Here is an 18,375-nt window from a genome sequence, read left to right on the forward strand (position 1 = left end):
CTGATGCTGAAGCAAAAGTTCCAGTACTTGGCCACCTGATGCAAAGAGCCGACTCATTGGAAAAGACGTGGATGCTGAGAAAGACTGAAGGCAAAAGAAGAAGAGGGCAGCAGAGGGTGAGATGGTTCGATAGTATCATCAACTCAGTGAACATGAATCTGAGCAAACTCTGGGAGACAGAGGAAGACAGAGGAGCCTACTGTGCTGCAGCCCATGGGGTCACAGAGTCAGACATGAACAACAACAATGCTTTTGATAGTACCTAATTCAACCTTAGGTAAAACCACTTAGGTGAAACTTTCACTTAGGTAAAACTTTCAGTTAGGTAAAACCTTAGGGAAAACCACTAGACAATTCAGGTATGACCTAAATCAAATCCCTTACAATTATACAGTGGAAGTGACAAATAGATTCAAAGGATTAGATCTAAGAGACAGTGCCTGAAAAACTATGGATGGAGGTTTGTGACACTGCACAGGAGGCAGGGATCAACACTATCCCCAAGAAAAAAAATGCAAAAAGGCAAAATGGTTGTCTGAGGAGGCCTTACACATAGATGTGAATAGAAGAGAAGCGAAAGGCAAAGGAGAAAAAGAAAGCTATACCCATGTGAATGCAGAGTTCCAAAGAATAGCAAGGAGAGACAAGACAGCCTTCCTCAATGATCAATGCAAAGAAATAGAGGAAAACAATAGAATGGGAAAGACTAGAGATCCTTTTGAGAAAATCAGAGATATCAAGGGAACATTTCATGCAAAGATGGGCACAATAAACAACAGAAATGCTATGCACCTAACAGAAGCAGAAGATATTAAGAAGAGGCGGCAACAATACACAGAACTATACAAAAAAGATCTTAGACCCAGATAACCACGATGATGTGATCACTCACCTAGAGCCAGACATTCTGGAATGCGAAGTCAAGTGGGCCTTAGGAAGCATCACTACAAACAAAGCTAGTGGAGGTGATGAAATTCTGGTTAAACTATTTCAAATCCTAAAAGATGATGCTGTGAAGGTGCTGCACTTAATATGCCAGCAAATTTGGAAAACTCAGCAGTGGCCACAGGACTGGGAAAGGTCAGTTTTCATTCCAATCCCAAAGAAAGGCAATGTCAAAGAATGCTCAAGTAGTAGTAGTAGTAATTTAGCTGCTAAGTTGTGTCCAACTCTTGTAACCCCATGGACTGTAACCTTCCAGGTTCCTCTGCCCATGGGATCCTCCAGGCAAGAATACTGGAGTGGGTTGCCATTTCCTTCTCCAGGGGATATTACTGACCCAGGGATCGAACCCAGGTCTCTTGCATTGTAGGAGGATTCTTTACCAACTGAGCTACAAGGGAATCCCTAAGAATGCTCAAACTACCGTACAGTTGCACTCATCTCACATGCTAGTAAAGTAATGCTCAAAATTCTCCAAGACAGGCTTCAACAGTACATGAACTGTGAACTTCCAGATGTTCAAGCTGGATTTAGAAAAAGCAGAGGAACCAGAGATCAAATTGCCAACATCTGTTGGATCATTGAAAAAGCAAGAGAGTTCCAGAAAAACACCTACTTCTGCTTTATTGACTATGCCAAAGCCTTTGACTGCGTGGACCACAACAAACTGCGGAAAATATACTTGGGCTCTTTCTTTCAGTCTCTTAAGAGCAGACAAAGATCTGATTGGATAATCAGTATCTAAACTCCTCTGAATCACATTTAGTTTAGAGAGGTGCAGAAACCAGTCAAGAGAATTCATGATCAAGGATGTGAAGAATCAGAGATCAACCAGTAACAAATGGCAACACCAGGAAGGGAATTCAAGAGTCTTCATTAATTAGGCCAGTTTCACTATTCTAGGTCTCAGATATTGGGGCAATTAGGCCAAGTCTAAACTGAAGTTATAGGTGGGTTATCTTCATCTCTCATTTTTTAAAATCTGACCCCAGTTCCTTACTTACTGCTCTGAGAAAACTGACCAGTCTGCTAAATCCCTATGATAATGAGGGATGTGATACAAGGTGATCACTCAGGGAGGGAGATGCAGTTGGCAAATGATCTATCTACAAATTGCAAGCTCACTGATGATGTTTAGGCTTAAAATACAAAATGAAATTAGTTAGCAAGCAGGAAAGTTAATTCACCTTAATCAGGGAAGATGGCTGGACTTAGTCCCTCCGTCGTGCCTGAGTCTTTGTCACCCCATGGATTGTAGCCTCTTAGGCTCCTCTGTCCATGGAATTCTCCAGGCAAGAATACTGGGGTGGGTTGCCATGCACTCCTCCAGGGTATCTTCCAAACCCAGGGATTGAACCCAGGTCTCCCACTTTGCAGATGGATTCTTTACTGTCTGAGCCACCAGGAAAGACCAAGGAAGATGGTGCCCATTCTCAAACATGCAGCTTCACACTATCAGTCTTGGTGGATATGCCCAGTGAGGCCTTTCTGTGAGAGCACCATCATACCCAGACCAGTGTTTTCCAAAGTGTGGTCCACGGATCACCCAAGATAGTTCTAAGGAAAATGCACAGTTGTCTGGGCTTCATGTCACAGTCACAAAATCTAAGTCTTGTGATACAGCCAAAGAGTCATCATAGTTTTGTTTTGTTTTTTTTAATAAACACATCTCTAGGTAATTCTTGTACACATTATAAAAAAAGTTTAAAAACCAAGGTAAGTTCCCAGCCAAGTTCAAAATACCTTAATGACCCTTAGAGATGCCTGAAAACAAGGTATAAAAAGAGTTTGATTATTACTGACCTCAGATTTTTACTAAGTCTTGAAGCAAACTTCTAATGTTTTAATTTTGAAACAGCACTGAGAAAAGCCCAAAGTAATTTTTAAAATACCCTTTATAATCACTTGTTGTATATATTAAATATCAGGAGAACACAGAATATGGCTCTTTAATCACTAGCAAAGCACTGAGTTGCAGTTCATTATGGTCACTATGCTGTAAACTGTGTTAGACTTGGGCTGATTTTACTTCGTTGTCATTACCCAGTCATTGGATGATGTTCAAAAAAAGCTCCACACTGGCAACAGATCACAGTGATCAGCAGTGGCACTGACAGCATTAAGGTGTTTAATTATATTTTCTGGAGCGGGATGGGGTGGGGTGGGGGGGCAGTGGGAATGGCAGTTTCCAATAATTAAAGCAAACTGTAGCAAAATGCAGAAAAAGGAATACAACATAATTTTTTCCAAGTATACCTGGTCCCCTTAGGAACTGATAACTTTGGAAGCAAATTTCCCTCTGCATACCTGCTTAGGAAATCACCTGATTATATTTGCCCAGGGCCCTGTACATACATATTAGTTTTAATAACCATCAGAGCAAGATTCAGGGAAGAAGTGTAATTCTAGGTGAAATTTGACAGTATTTGTGTGTCTTCTGTTGTTCATTGTTTGTGTCCTCTACTACCATAAGAGGAGAAACTACCTGTTTTATTGATTAGAGTTCCTAGCCCAGAGAAGGTGCAGCATAAACATATGAATACATTATAGAAACACAAAACTTACAAATTCTTCATTATCTGAATTGGTCAAGATCATTTAGGTTAATCAAAATTTCTAGTAAACATAGAGTTTTGTTTTCTCTAAGAATTAAATTGTAATAAAAGACTCCAAAATTAAGCTGAGAATACATTTTTTGGGTAATTCAGATGTTTTAATATTATCAAAAACACTATCTTTTAGGTAAAAGGAACAAGAGTCAATCAGGAAAAAAGTATACACGCTTTAGAAAGATCTTCACTGAAAGGCACATGGTGAAGTCAAAAAGAACTACTGTTGAATTTCACTGATGATACACTGTCTATTAACCTACCCACAAGACACCAAACCTTACATTCCAATTTTTAAAAAAAAGAACAATCACCTTTCTTGTCCTATGAATTTGAGAAGATAGAATTAAAGAGTAAGAAGTGGCTAGCTCAATGCCAAACATAGTAGGCATTATACACTTCTATGAGGTTTGTTCTCTAAACTGCTAAACTTTCCTTCTTAAGCCCTTGCAGTTGGAGAGTTCCTTAAAGTACCACACAAACTGGTTTTAATCACATAATATTGCTTTCTAAACTTATTGCCTTTATTTTAAAAGTAAAGAAATAAACTAAGAGAGTTTAAGTAACAGGCAGAAGGTTTCAAAGTACATTGTATATTATAACATTTAATTTTAAAATAATGACAAAGGTGGTATCCCATGCCAATTTTAAAGGTTTTATGAGGAAGAAGATTAATTCTATAATTTGTCATGATATGATTTATACATAATTAATTTTGCTCATGTAATTTTAAACAATAGCAAAACTTTTGTTTACAATTTCATCCCACAGCATGTCAGATGTTTTAAACAGACTTTAGGCGAAGAAACCAGTCACTAGAGAGATCTCATTTACTTCTGCCAAAATACCACCTGACAGTTAAGAAGACCACATAAAATTCTGTAGGAAAACTGCAGATGAAGGGAAGGAAGCATTCCACACACCTGGAAAAGCCAACAACAAAAAATTAAGTTTTAAAAAACTGGTAGCTAAGATGATTATAACTAAAATACAGAAAAGATACCAGAGACTGTCAAAATAAACTGATAACATTTGCCATTCACCTCCTGCCCACAGAGGAACTGATAATTTGTTTCTTCTCTAGTATTGGTATTTTTGCGCCATTTACTACTTTACCCCTTAGGCTTTAATATCTTTGGACTCTTTTTCAGGCAGTCAAGATGATAACACAAAAAAAGAAACTATTTCGGCCAGTCTTCTCTAGTTTGTATCTCATCTTTAAACTGACCACACTCTGAAAGCAGCTGACAGTCAGAACCTGGATGGGATCCTACACATTAGTGAACAATTGCTTTCTTACAAGATAAAAGAAAAGATAAATGAGAGGGGACTGAACTGAGAGGAAGAGTATAATAGAAAGGCAAAAGCAATGGCAGAGGATGAAAGCCAGCAAGGAAACATCTGCTGAAGACTAAACTCTCTTGAGGGCAATTCTGACCTCAGATTTATAACAATAACAAATCCTGCCTTTTGAGTGACAGTTACTTCCAAATAAATGATCTCATTTAATATTTCGACCATCCTTTCTGGAAATAAGAAGCACTGAAACTGGGAGGGATTAATTGAATGGCCCCAAACACTAGCTAGCAAAGGGTTGAGTCGCTATTTCAACATAAATCACCATCTCTATAAACCACATGTGTTTCTTTAAAAGGTAATATGAAACTGTATCTAATACTCAACTTTTTTTTTTAATGTGTAGTCAAGTCCTTCCTATAAAGAGCAGGTATTGAATGCTTGTTAAAGTATCTTTTGTTGAACAGAAAGTTCAACTCTTAAGAGATAATTTAAAACTCGTCAAACAAAAAATATCCAAAGTATAGAAAAAAAGTTCTTCAAATATATATATATATATTTTAGGACTAATGGGGAGTTCTTAATTTAGTACAACCAAATAAAAATAAAGTATAGCCTCCAACTAATAAAAATAAATGGAAAAAATAAAATAAAGTGACTCCTTTTATTTTCAATAGCCTTCACACGTGGGAGTCCATAACCGTGAAAGTGCTCAGTAAATGCTCCTGAGGAGCTCCATTTTCTGCCATGTTTCCTTGCACTTTAATCATGGCTCCTCTGTCTATCCATGCCTTCAGGACTTTGCACAGTGCTCAGAGGAGCATTCCATGACTCCTTGGGCAGGATTTGAAGTCTATTTTTTATTTCCAAGGTACTCTGAGCTTCCTCCATCAAAGTTCTTCCTCCACTGTGAAAACCAATGGACTTCATCTTCCACATAGGAGTGGGGTTCCTTGAGAACCATGTCCGTGTTGGACTTATTTTGTAGCCCCAACACCTATCATGGAAATCTGGCAAATAGTAAGCACTCAGTTAAATGATTTAACACTGGATTTCTCAACCTCTAAGAATTTAAGAAGAGACTGAGTGTTTTCTCAGATTTGTCTCTCCTGGCAGTTCACTTTTGCTTACATCTTGCTGGAGTTCTTTGACTCTAAGAGATTATCATTTAAAAATGAAGACAAAGGGGCACTGGCTGGAGAAAGTCTGAGCAATCTGACACAGAGGGCACCCCAACTCCACCTTAAATCTTAGAAAACAGCTTTCCTGGGTGAATTCCCACGTGAGTGTTCCTCAGGAGCCTGCATCTTCCTATCTCACTCTCCCAAACTCACCTGGCACAAATCCCTAGGACTCTGACTATACAAAGCAATCCCTCCTCAGTAAAGTGGGCAATAAAATCTATTGACCAAGACAGTGGGCTCTGGAGTCAGACAGTAAATTCAGATCCTGCTTCTGTCACTTGCAGTTGGGAAGCCTTGGGTTGGCTAACCTCCTATTTCTTTCTGTCACCTCACGCATAAAGTGAAAATAATTATGGTAATCACATGTTTGAGTTGTTTGGGGGACTATGTAAGATGACGCGTTTGAAACATAACAACACAACACCTGATGCTACTTTCCACTTTCACTCCACTTTCTTTACTTTGTAGAATCCCAGAGCGCCCCACATATGCAATTTTTCCACAGAATAAAAAGGCTACTTTATAGCCCACAGACTGCTGTGCCCTCTCCACTGCTGGCCTTCTGCCCTTGTCACTGGTTTACCCTGCTCCTGGTCAACTGAACTACTTAACTCCTGGGTCCCTAATTCTATCCTATGAGATCAAAGACCAGAAATAAAAAAGATTCCACTAATTGACATGCGGGGGCGGAGGGGTGGCTGGGAGAAGTTGTACTCTGAGAACCACTGAGTTCACTTAAATATGATGTGACTTTCACTTTCTGTTCTTAGTCGCTAGTCACGTCTGACTCTTTGTGACTCCATGGGCTATAGCCCGTCAGGCTCCTATGCCCGCGGAGATTCTCCCTACAAGAATACTGGAGTGGATTGCCATTTCCTCCTCCAGGGGATCTTCCCAACGTAGGGATCAAACCCAGGTCTCCCGCATCACAGGCAGATTCTTTACTGACTGAGCCACTAGGGAAGCCCACTCTCAGTTTAGAGATATCAAACAATTACGATGAACACAGAACATAATGAAGACTATATTCAAATGCAAGTAATATTTATTAAGAATGGGCTTTATATTCGGCACTGCAACAGGTTCCTTTTCATATATGTTTTTTTTTTCATTTAATTCTCAAATTAATATTCAAGGTAGGCATTAGCCATGTATATTGAATATGAATAACCTAAAGTCCAGAAAGTTTAAGTGGCTTGACGGAGACAGCACAACTACAAAGTGATTGAGTTCAAATTTGAATACAGACCTTCTAACTATATGTAAACGTGCTTTTGAGGACATTATATGGTTTAATTCCAAAGATAAGAGTGAGTTAAATTTATGTATGTATTTTTCTTGATCAGGATTAGTAATATAAAGTGAACTTCGCTTAGTTCTTCAGTATGAAGCTAAAAATTATGCTTATACATTCACTTACTCAAAAAAAGTGTTTAGTGATACTGGAACTTCCCTGTTGGCCCAGTGGTTAAGAATCTGCCTTGCAATGCAGGGCACATGGTTGCCCATGCACCATGGATCCCTGGCTGGGGAACTAGGATCCCACAAGCCCCAGGGCAACAACAAAGCCCCCGTGACACAACCTCCGTGCCCATGCACTGAAAGACTCAAGGCAGCCAAATAACTAAATAAAAGTTTTCAGTGATGCATATGACATGACAAGCATAGTGCTGGATGCTAATGGGCAAAGGAGACCTGGCCTGGAAGGTTATCAGCTGGTGGAAGAGACAGAATTAATCTAATAATCAGTAGACAAATTCAAATAAAAGGATGAAGAAAAAGCACCATAGGTCATGCTTGGTAAAAGTATCTGTATCTGAACTGGACATCAAGGACAACTTCCATAAAGAAGAGAGGTTTGAGTTAAGAGCGTTGGCAGAGTATTATTAGGCAGGGGAAAACTGTGTGCAAAGGTTCTGAGGCAAGGAAGAGGGTGTCATTCCACATGAACTGCCACTATAGGGGGAACCCAGCCCACTATAGAGGTCTAGGGGCACAGAAGACATCGGAGGAACGTGGAAAGAGATCCTGGGCAAGACCATGAGAGCCCTTAGAAAATTACAATGGGAAGTCACTGAATTGGGAGCAGAGATTGTCAGCAAAACAGGATGAATGACTCATCTATGAAGGTATCCAAATGAACAGCCAAGTAATAAGTGAAAGTTAAAGCCTTCTTAAAGACTATAGTATAATTAAATTAAATGCAAAAACACTATAATGTTAATTTCCAAAGAAGCAGGCAAACAGATTTTGTAACAGACCAAAAAAAAAAAAAAAAGAAAAGGGAGAAGAAAGGAAAAGAGAATTCATCAATACAGCACAATTTTTTCCCCACTTGCTTTCTATTTTACATATGGTAATGTATGTGGTTCCATGCTGTTCTCTCAATTCATCCCACCCTCTCCTTCCCCTACTGTGTCCACAGTATATTCTCTAAGCAATGCAGCACATTTTAATATTCAGGCATAGATAGAAAATATTTCTGTGTGCAACCACAGATTAGAGGTTTTAACTTTTTATTACAAAATTAAGTTTTCTAATACTCTTATTCATTTTTATGATTCTAAGAATATATTGTATAATCAAATTATCAGTCAAGTAGGGTGTTTATACATGATTTGCTTTTAAGCTTTAACTTACAAACTCCATTGAGAGTAAATGCTGCCTTATCTTCTTTTCAAATTACAACTTAGGCAGAATTTAAATACCCTTTCTATATGTCAAAGAAAACTCCTCTGAAAGTTTCAATCTGCCAGTATGTCACATTTTAATTTTACCGCCTATTTTAAGACTAGTCAAGAACACAGAAGAAATCACATCACATTTTAATATACCTTAATATAAACTATGATAAACAATAATAAAATACATATTACCTTCTAGAAATCATTATAGTAAAATAAACAACATTCAACTAAAATCTTAAGCCTTTAGAAATAGCTCCAAAAGACATAAAATACTACACAGGCCAAAATTTTCATTCTCTTCTAGTTTAAATAGATAAGTACAAGCAAGTAAATAAACACATTTTTAAAGGAGAAAAGGCAGCTGCTTTTTATTTTGTTCTTTAAGTTCTTGAAGCACTATGTAGAAAGTATATTTTGGTTGAGTTCTACAAATATAAAAGCAAGTATGCCCTTTAGAATGAAGCAAACATAATATTATACCATAGACTATTCCCTACTCTTATTTCCAAAGTTTGAAGACAGTAACATAAACATAAAATGATGGTTAAAGCCAGAATGTAACAGAGAAGAAGTTAGTAAGTGATAAGGCTGATGGAGCAGAAGAGTGAAGATGCTAGGCTATTTCTCTCTTGTGAAATTGGAAGAGGTGCCTTTCCTCTTGAAAATGAAAGAAAGTGAAAGTGAAGTCACTCAGTCGTGTCCGACTCTTTGCGCCCCCATGGACTGTAGCCCACCAGGCTCCTCTGTCCATGGGATTCTCCAGGCAAGAATACTGGAGTGGGTTGCCATTTCCTTCTCCAGGGAATCTTCCCGACCCAGGGATCGAACCCAGGTCTCCTGCATTACAGGCAGGCGCTTTAACCTCTGAGCCACCAGGGAAGCCTTTCTTCTTACCTCTGCTTAAATGCCCCACCTCTCCCACACTGCCGCGGCCCTGCTCTTAGAGGTTCTGTCTGATGTTCCTTGGGGGTCTCGTGCCAGGCCTTTATCCTCACTCCCGTTACTGCTGCCCTCAGAGCTTTGATCACTGACTCATACCAATAACTCGCTTTACAGCTTGAACTACTCTGGGCTCTCAGGACAACTCTCAATAAATGTTTGTTGAATGACTGAATGTGTGCACTATCTTCTAAGAAGGGTTCTGCTTAACTCTAGCTTATGGCTTTCTCTCCATATGCCCTAGAATATTTAAAAAAAAAAAACACAAAAACCCTCACCATTAAAAAGTATGTTAATAAAGTCTGATATCCATTCTTCCTTCCTTTTTGAATAATAGAAACAAGTATTTTTAGCTATTTGTCTGTCCAGAATAAAAGTAACATTTCTCAGTCTCATTTATAGCTAATTGTACTACTAAGCCCTGGATAATGAAATATAAGTTAACTTATGTACAGATTTCCAGAAACCATCAATAAAAGGAAGCAGGTTGTCCTTCCCTTCTCTTTCTTTCTGGCAGCCGGAATAAGCTCTGATGGCTGGAGTTAAGAGTCCCCCAGGCCCTGAAGCGATGCAGGGAATGGAGCTCCCACATTAACGAGCAACAAGAGGAGAGGAGCTTGAATCGCAGATACTGGGCGGTCCTCACTTCCAGACACAGATCTGGGAGAAAAATAAACTTCTGTCCTCTAGAATAGCTGTTATTAGGGAGCTTCTTGGCTCACAGTTGGAGCTTCATGCTAACTGAACTATCTTCTAAGTAGTTCTTTACCTTCTTTCCTTGTAATGTATCAAGTTAATTTTCCTTTAAGATTATGGTCAGAGGATTATTTCGTGGCCTCAGTAGCCTTGAGTCCTCTCCTCAATATAAGAACAAGTCTCTCTTCAAGCCCTGTAGCATCACACTGCAAACATTATTCAATTCCTCAACACATGAAGGCTGATTTGCCTCTTATCTTAAAATTGCCCTGTACTAGTAACTCAAAACTCAACTCTAAACAGGGTATTTAAAATAAATATCTCAAGAAGAGAAAAAAATTTAAAAAATAGAAGAGTACGGTCAATTACAAACCCTTCCCATTCACATGCCTTCTGGATAATTTTACATATTCTGATGTTTGTCCTTCCACTTGTTCATTTAATATTTATTGAGTGTCCTCCTCTGCAAAAGGCATAGATAAGAAATACTGAATTAAACATACATCAAGACAAGCTATTCTCTTGAGGCTATAAATACAATGAATAACCATATATGAATAACTATTATATCACCGTAGGCTGTGAAAATAAAAGTAAAATAAGAGAATCAATAGAAAGAGCTACAGAACATAACACCTTCGGCAGAGATAATCAAGAAAGGTTTCCGAGCAAGAAGAAAAGACAGCAGGGTTGGAACTCTGGTATGAAAGTCTGCTTAGAGGCTGCTATATTCATATTTCTTGTGTCCACTTTAGTTTTTCTACTTTTTTTACTGTCAGGTTGATACTTTTTTTGTGAATCCTGCAATCAGCAGGTCTGTCTAAAGTCTCTGTGTCAAATAGCTTCTGTCTCATTCTATATGCGGAAAAGGCAATGGCACCCCACTCCAGTACTCTTGCCTGGAAAATTCCATGGATGGAGGAGCCTGGTAGGCTGCGGTCCATGGGGTTGCTAAGAGTCGGATACGACTGAGCGATTTCACTTTCACTTTTCACTTTCATGCACTGGAGAAGGAAATGGCAACCCACTCCAGTATTCTTGCCTGGAGAATCCCAGGGACAGGGGAACCTGGTGGGCTGCTGTCTATGGGGTTGCACAGACTCAGACATGACTGAAGTGACTTAGCAGCAGCAGCAGCATTCTATATGAATGTGAAAGTTTTATCTGCAAATTGATAGCTAACAAGACCTTCAAGTTGAGGATTCATTTTTGAGCAAAGAAAATGTGCTATGAGTACAAATGTACTCATATTCATTTTGGCCTCTGGATATCACCCCCAATCATTTCTTTCATGGCCTTGTGCTTAGGCTAGGAATAGTCAGCATGTCAGAAAGCAGAATTTCAGGAGATTTAGCAGCAGAACCATCCATCTTTCATTGTGCAGTATGTGCACTGCACAAGAGTGCCTGAGATAGCAAGTAGAGGCTGATATTCAATCCATGCCCCACTCATAGAGTTTTCACCCTTGTGAGAGATTGTATATCAAGTATCAAGGGGTTTCTTTTTCCTTTGCTCAAAGACCTTCATCTTACTAAGTCACCTGTCTACTTCTAAGCCAATGTTTTTGCAAAAGGAGGGGTTATTCCCACCTCACACAAAGACATAGTTCTAGATGTTCCACATGGTAGTAGAGAGAAGAGAGCTTTAGTCTTACTTCTTTTCAGACCCCTTTTGAGAGCTTAACCATATCCTTGGACCCTTGTTTCTCTTTCCATCTTTTTCCATCTGAATGTTTAGGTATTGTTAACAAGATATATTAATCTTTCCATCTTTAACTCTGCTCCCTTCAGTGAAGGTGCATCCTGTTAAGACCAGACCATCTCTAATCAGTGTTTCCCCATCTGGAACTATGAATGAAACCAAGTACACCAAGAAAAATGCTCCATAAAATTATATTTCCTAGAGAACTCATTGGCAACAAGATGTGGAGAAATCTTTAAAGAATCAAGAGTATATAAAATGTTGTCCATAAAATTACACTAAAACAATTTTTACGATGAGTTTAGATTTGTACAATAGGAAGGCACAGGAAAAGGATGATCATGATGATTTAAAAAAAAAAAAATGTGCAGGATATCTGCTCCTTGCAGACAAGATGCTATGCATTTGGTATACATGATGTCACTCAGTCTTTGAAACCAGTGGTCCCGAACCTGTTTGGCACTAGGGACTGGTTTTGTTGAAGACAATTTTTCTATAGCCTGGGGGTTGAGTGAGGGATGGTTTGGGGATGATTCAAGGACATTACATTTATTGCGCACTTTATTGTGTTTCTATTATTATTACATCAGATCCTTCTCAAATCATCAGGCATTAGATCCCAGAGTTTGGGGATCCCTATTTTAAACAATCCAATGAGGAAGATACTTTCAACTTCACCTTATAGTTAAGAGTTTCAGAAAGATTAATAAAGAGATGAGTCGGGACTAAAATTATGACGCTCCAAATACTAGGTTCTTAACTACTAATTTATAGGTTATATAAAATTATATATGGTCAAAGATATCAGACTTTCATCAAAGTGGTATACAATTAATACTGATATTGAATAAATAACAGAGAGTTAGAAATAGTGAGTATACCACCATCTATATCTTTGGGATAAAAATATAACACAATAAACAATGAAACAAACTTTTTCATAGTAAGAGTGTATCACAATAAACTTAACTTTCAATCTTGCACAAAGGAAAACTAATATACTAATATATATTTCTTATTGGTAGCTAATTTTTTCAGAGTGCCTACAGTTAAAAACCAACAGATTAAGTACTTTATATATTTTCATGCCATATAATCACCAGTAAAAACATATGGGGTAGGTGGTATTATCCATTTATAGAAAAAGAAATCAAAAGTCAGACAATTTTGTAATAAATAATTTTCTCAAGGCTGCGCAAGTAGCAAGCTGTAAGGCAAGATGTGAATCCACAGCTGCTTCAAAGGTTTAACTTCTATGGAGTAACTCAAAGTTTGGTAAACTTTCTGGAAGAGCTGGACACTACATATTTTAGGTGTTGTGGGCCATGTGTCTGTTACAATGGCTAAGTCTGCTGGGTCCTGTGCTTCAGAAGACAATATGTAAATAAATGGATGTGTCTATGTTCCATTAAAACTTTATTTATAGAAACATGCAGTGAGCCAAATCTGGTACAAGGCTATAGTTTACTGAATCCTGGGATAAACGATTAATTTTAAATTAACTCACCCTGAACTAAAGGTTTGATAGTTACAAAATGGAAAAGTTGCTACTTTTTCCTACTTGACCAAGAAACTATTCTGTTACTTCCCTGAACACATTACAACATTACAACGCATAAACCACTTGTTTACCAATTTGTTAGGAAACAAAAAGAAGCAAACACAATGGATTGATCATTTTCAAAAAAGAAGGACAGAGGAAAATGAATGTGTCTGCTTATTATTCTTCTGCCCATCCTCATAAGAACTTCTTTATGATTGTTGAAAAAAAAAACTTTTTTCAAGAAAAACCATTGTTCCACTGGGTTAAAATGTCCTTTTCTTATATGCTATCATTGCACTATGCAGGCCATGAAAAGAACCATCTAAGTAATACATGTAGATGGTAGAATGATTTCATTTTCTTTAGTGAGCCATGGTTCCAAGAGAATGCTCACTTTACAAATCGAATAGATCTGGCCATTCTTTCATGCATATTTATTAGGTTATATGCAAAAAAGACTTTTCTACATCAGTTCAAAGAGCATTTACTGAACATCTAAAATGACCTAAGCTTTAGCAATGGAGGAAATTAACACCTAAACATCTAATTTCAGTATAGCACTGTAAATGCATTAAAAGCTATATTCACATGGGGGTGATGATTATTTTAGCACAAACTTAATGAAATAAGAGTATAGACATATTATGAAAGTGATAGACTCCATAGGAACTGAAGAATGGTAAGTTTTTGTAGGTTCTATGATCTGTGATAACACAGATTATCTATCTGCTAAAATGAGTCTTCTTGAAGAACAATCAAAACAGGAGCATAAACAACTTGAAAATTATTACATAACTATGCCTTGGAAACAATCAAATGCAACGTCTGTCATTTGAGGAATCAAAGCATTTAACTTAATTTTGCTTGGAAACAGAGCTGTTGTCAGAGATTTCGCATGGTTTGGATGAACAGCCATAACCAATATAATTTTGTTTGTTTATTAGACTATCACCATGTACATATTTTATCCCTGCAGGTATAATCAAACTGTTTTCAAGAAACATCACATGTATTCAAAGAAACAACTAGAAGAGAAACTAGTGAACTGTCCATTAAATGTAAATTTTTTTTAATCTTTTCTATCTCATGATAATTTGCTTTATGAAGCTAAAAATTGCTATTCTCTCATTCCCAGCATGCTCTTATATCTGCATTGGCTTTTGAAAGACTTGAGAGAGCAAGTTTGAAACAGGCAACACTGAGTCAAAGCCCAAATGCAATTCAAAACATTGACCAAAATGCTAATTAATACATTCCCATCTTGCCTAGGATGAACGTGAAAATACTGAGTGGCTCAAAATATAATTTTACTAAATTTCATCTAAACATCTGATTAACCTTAGATACTTACCCATTCCCTTCTGGTCAGCATCAGGAGACTTGCTATTTCTTCTCCAAATACAGAAATTTTTCAGTATGGAAAAGAAATTTGTTTACGCTGAGAAGCCTGATTCATGCTGGGCTGTGTGTGATGCCATGGTGAAGTGTACCCTGAAGACTAATGGCATATCTCCATTACTGTACTTTTCCCCAATTCAGCTTTATTTGATTTGTGACTTTTTCTTTTAAATTGGAACTTTCAATATTAAAATGTGGTTTGCTGAAGAATACAATAAACATTTTTAAGAACTTGGAATTTTAGTCTTTTTTTGGAAATATAATTACATGCCTATTGCAATTACTTAAAAGAAAGATGGTAATCAATTTGTATTTTACTTGAGAAGATCATCAAAATATGCAAAATTAAAAACTGTTAAAAGTATAGGCTTTGTAGTTCATTTTTAAAATAATGAAACTTCTAATAAGAAACATATAAAATTATATGGATTGAAGAAAACAATACATGTATTCAGAACAGTAGCAAATTCTTTTGCTTTATTAATAAATTTTAGAAGTCTTGTTCCTCTAGTGTCTGATCTTAATCCATTCATTCTGCTTTCCTGCATGTATTCCCTCTTGGTACAGGGTCTTTAGGGCTTCCCTGGTGGCTCAGATGGTAAAGAATCTGCCTGCAATGCGGGAGACTCCTGGGTTCAATCCCTGGGTTGGGAAGACCCCCTGGAGAAGGGCATGGCAACCCACTCCAGTATTCCTGACTGAAGAATCCCATGGACAGAGGAGCCCGGCGGGCTACAGTCCATGGGGTCGCAAAGCATTGGACACAACTGAGTGACTGAACAACAACAAGAGGATCTTTGCCCTCTCTCTCCTACACTCCTGGCTTGGGACATTCCATCACATTTTAGCGGACTTCCAAGTCTAGAGTTGCCATGTTCCTGCCAATCCTACCAACTTCGCAAGCTCAGTCTCTTCCAAGGGTCTTCCAATGCTTCTGCTTCAGGACCTGTCCTCGTTTTCTCTTTTTAGGAAGATCATAAACTTCTTGAGGGCAGAAATCATATTAGTATGCTCCTCCCCATAGGCTTAGGACTGAATGGGGCTCCAAAATTTTTAATGTTTAATGTTATATAATCATAGTAACTGAGGTTATGTCATACTTCTAACAACCCATGCATAAACTACCCTGAGCTTTCTACAAAAAGAGTTTTACTATCTATAAAATGGGGATAAAACCAATCCATTTGGAATATGTTCAGAATATATAAAATGATTGCTTTACACTACATATGTTAAAAGTCTTGACATATCATAAAGGAAAAGAGATAAATATGATATTTTAAAAAACATAGCAGAAGAGACATATCTAAAGAGAATAGAAACCTAAGAGTAATATTTCTTACTATCCATCCCCATTATATTCACCAAAATAGAGGCCGTCTCCCTGGTGGCTCAGCTGGTAAAGAATCCGCCTGCAATGCGGGAGACCTGGGTTCAATCCCTGGGTTGGGAAGACCCCCTGGAGAAGGGAACAGCTACCAACTCCAATATTCTGGCCTGGAGAATTCTATGGACTGTATAGTCCGTGGGGTCACAAAGAGTCAGACAAGACTGAGCGACTTTCACTTTCACTCAAGAAAATAAATGCTACTTAATTTTTTACATACTCCCTCTTGAATTCAAATTATCAAACTCTTTCTTTGTTCAACATTGGATCAATCAAAAAGATGAGTACTTAACCTAAATTCAAATATTCAAACTTCAAATATTTTAATGCAACATGAAACTGCTGATATCAAAGCAGCATAAACCCCTTCAAAATGACATGTTTTCAAGTAAGTACAAAAGAAAAGTAAATTCTTTACAGACTGAGACCTCATCTTTTATTTATCATCTTATGTATAACTTTTTGTAAAACATGTCAAAATGAGACATGAAAGATGTTTTTAAAATTAACTGAATGCTGAACAGTAAAAGTAATATAAAGACTATCACAAAGTATTAAAATACTTTGGGGTTAAAGTATATACAGAAAGAGGAACCTTTAGTAAATGCTGAATATATTCATTATGAAAGTCATAAACAAGCAATTCTGAGCAGGAACACTGGAAAGTAACACATAAAACACAAATGTATATCTATTTATGAGACATTTATAGCTAATAATTCTTTAAAAATCAAGTTCATACATTTTTTTGAATAAAATGTAAAAGACACAGAAATTCCTATTGACTACATATACTCTATTTGATTTCTAGAAAACCAACTGTTGGTATTCCTGAGGGTTCTATCAGGGTTTATGTAGCCTGGACAGTGGCAACTTCATGATGGTAAGATAGAAATTAAGGAAATTATCAGGGGTAGCTGGTTACACTGAAGAAATGAAAGCACTCATGTATTTTTCAATTTGGGATTAACACATACATACTACTATATATAAAATAGATAATCAATGAGGATCTACTGTATAGCATAAGGAACTCTATTCAATATTCTGCAATAACCTAAGTGGGGAAAAAAACTGAAAAAGAACAGATACACGTACATGTATAACTGAAACTAACATAACATTGTAAATCAACTTTAATCCAATATACAATTAATAAATAAATAAAAGAAACACCTTAAAAAGAAAATGAACAAACTACTCAGGGACTCTGATGAAAAGCAGAGAGGGTCCACAGATATTCAGGATCGTTCCTACAGCTACTTTGTCAATAAAAGTTTGAGAAATAGTATTAAAAAGGATCACATTTAGACACTTGAAAGCAATTCCAACTATAGAATGGAAAGACACAATATGGACAATTGTCACTATATGGAATCTATGACATATCCATTTAGGAGCTATAACCTTTCTTCTAAATCAAAATCACAAAACTGGAATCTAGATAGCTCAGGATTTCAACACTAAGATCTTTAGAAATTATATTTTAGACAAAAGAAAAGTTCTGGCTCAATTATTCTGGCAGCATAGCCAGGAATAAGGTTTGCTAGCTTAAATCAGGAATGCAGCATATATCCTGCTGTTGCAGTAGAAATAACCTAATTTGCGTGTGCACTGCTGAAAAGAAAAAGGCTGTAAAGTGATGTCTAACTCTCTGAGTTTACAATTGCCTCCCTTAGGCAATAAATGCTTAGACAAGAGGATCCCTATTATGTCTAAATATTCCATACCTTATTTGGATTTAAAAAAAAAGCTCTGATGTTAATAAATTAATCTTCAAAAGTCAGGACAAAAGCATACACTAAAGAGAGCATTTTACTGCATGAAATTATATTACCAATCTAGCAGTGATTCCGGGAACCGCATGCTAACAAGGAAGTTCCTGATAATACTTCCAAGTGCTGAGCCCCCAACCCTAATGAATTTGAATTTGTAGGTTTAGATGAACAGGACCTCAGTCACAATTAGCAAGTGATACTTATTTAAGGTGCTA

The 18,375-nt window shown here is 37.2% G+C and overlaps 1 protein-coding gene and 1 non-coding gene across 7 annotated transcripts in view; both read right to left on the reverse strand.

The window, feature by feature from the left end:
• PATJ (PATJ crumbs cell polarity complex component) overlaps positions 1-18,375 on the reverse strand; it is a 361,174-nt gene that overhangs the window by 179,394 nt on the left and 163,405 nt on the right. The gene's annotated exons all lie outside the window — the stretch shown is intronic.
• TRNAY-GUA lies at positions 9,526-9,597 on the reverse strand. The gene has a single exon. It is a non-coding gene; the product is annotated as a tRNA-Tyr (tRNA).

The sequence above is a fragment of the Cervus canadensis genome, chromosome 2 (genome assembly GCF_019320065.1).
Source record: "Cervus canadensis isolate Bull #8, Minnesota chromosome 2, ASM1932006v1, whole genome shotgun sequence".
In the NCBI taxonomy this organism is placed as follows: Eukaryota; Metazoa; Chordata; class Mammalia; order Artiodactyla; family Cervidae; genus Cervus; species Cervus canadensis.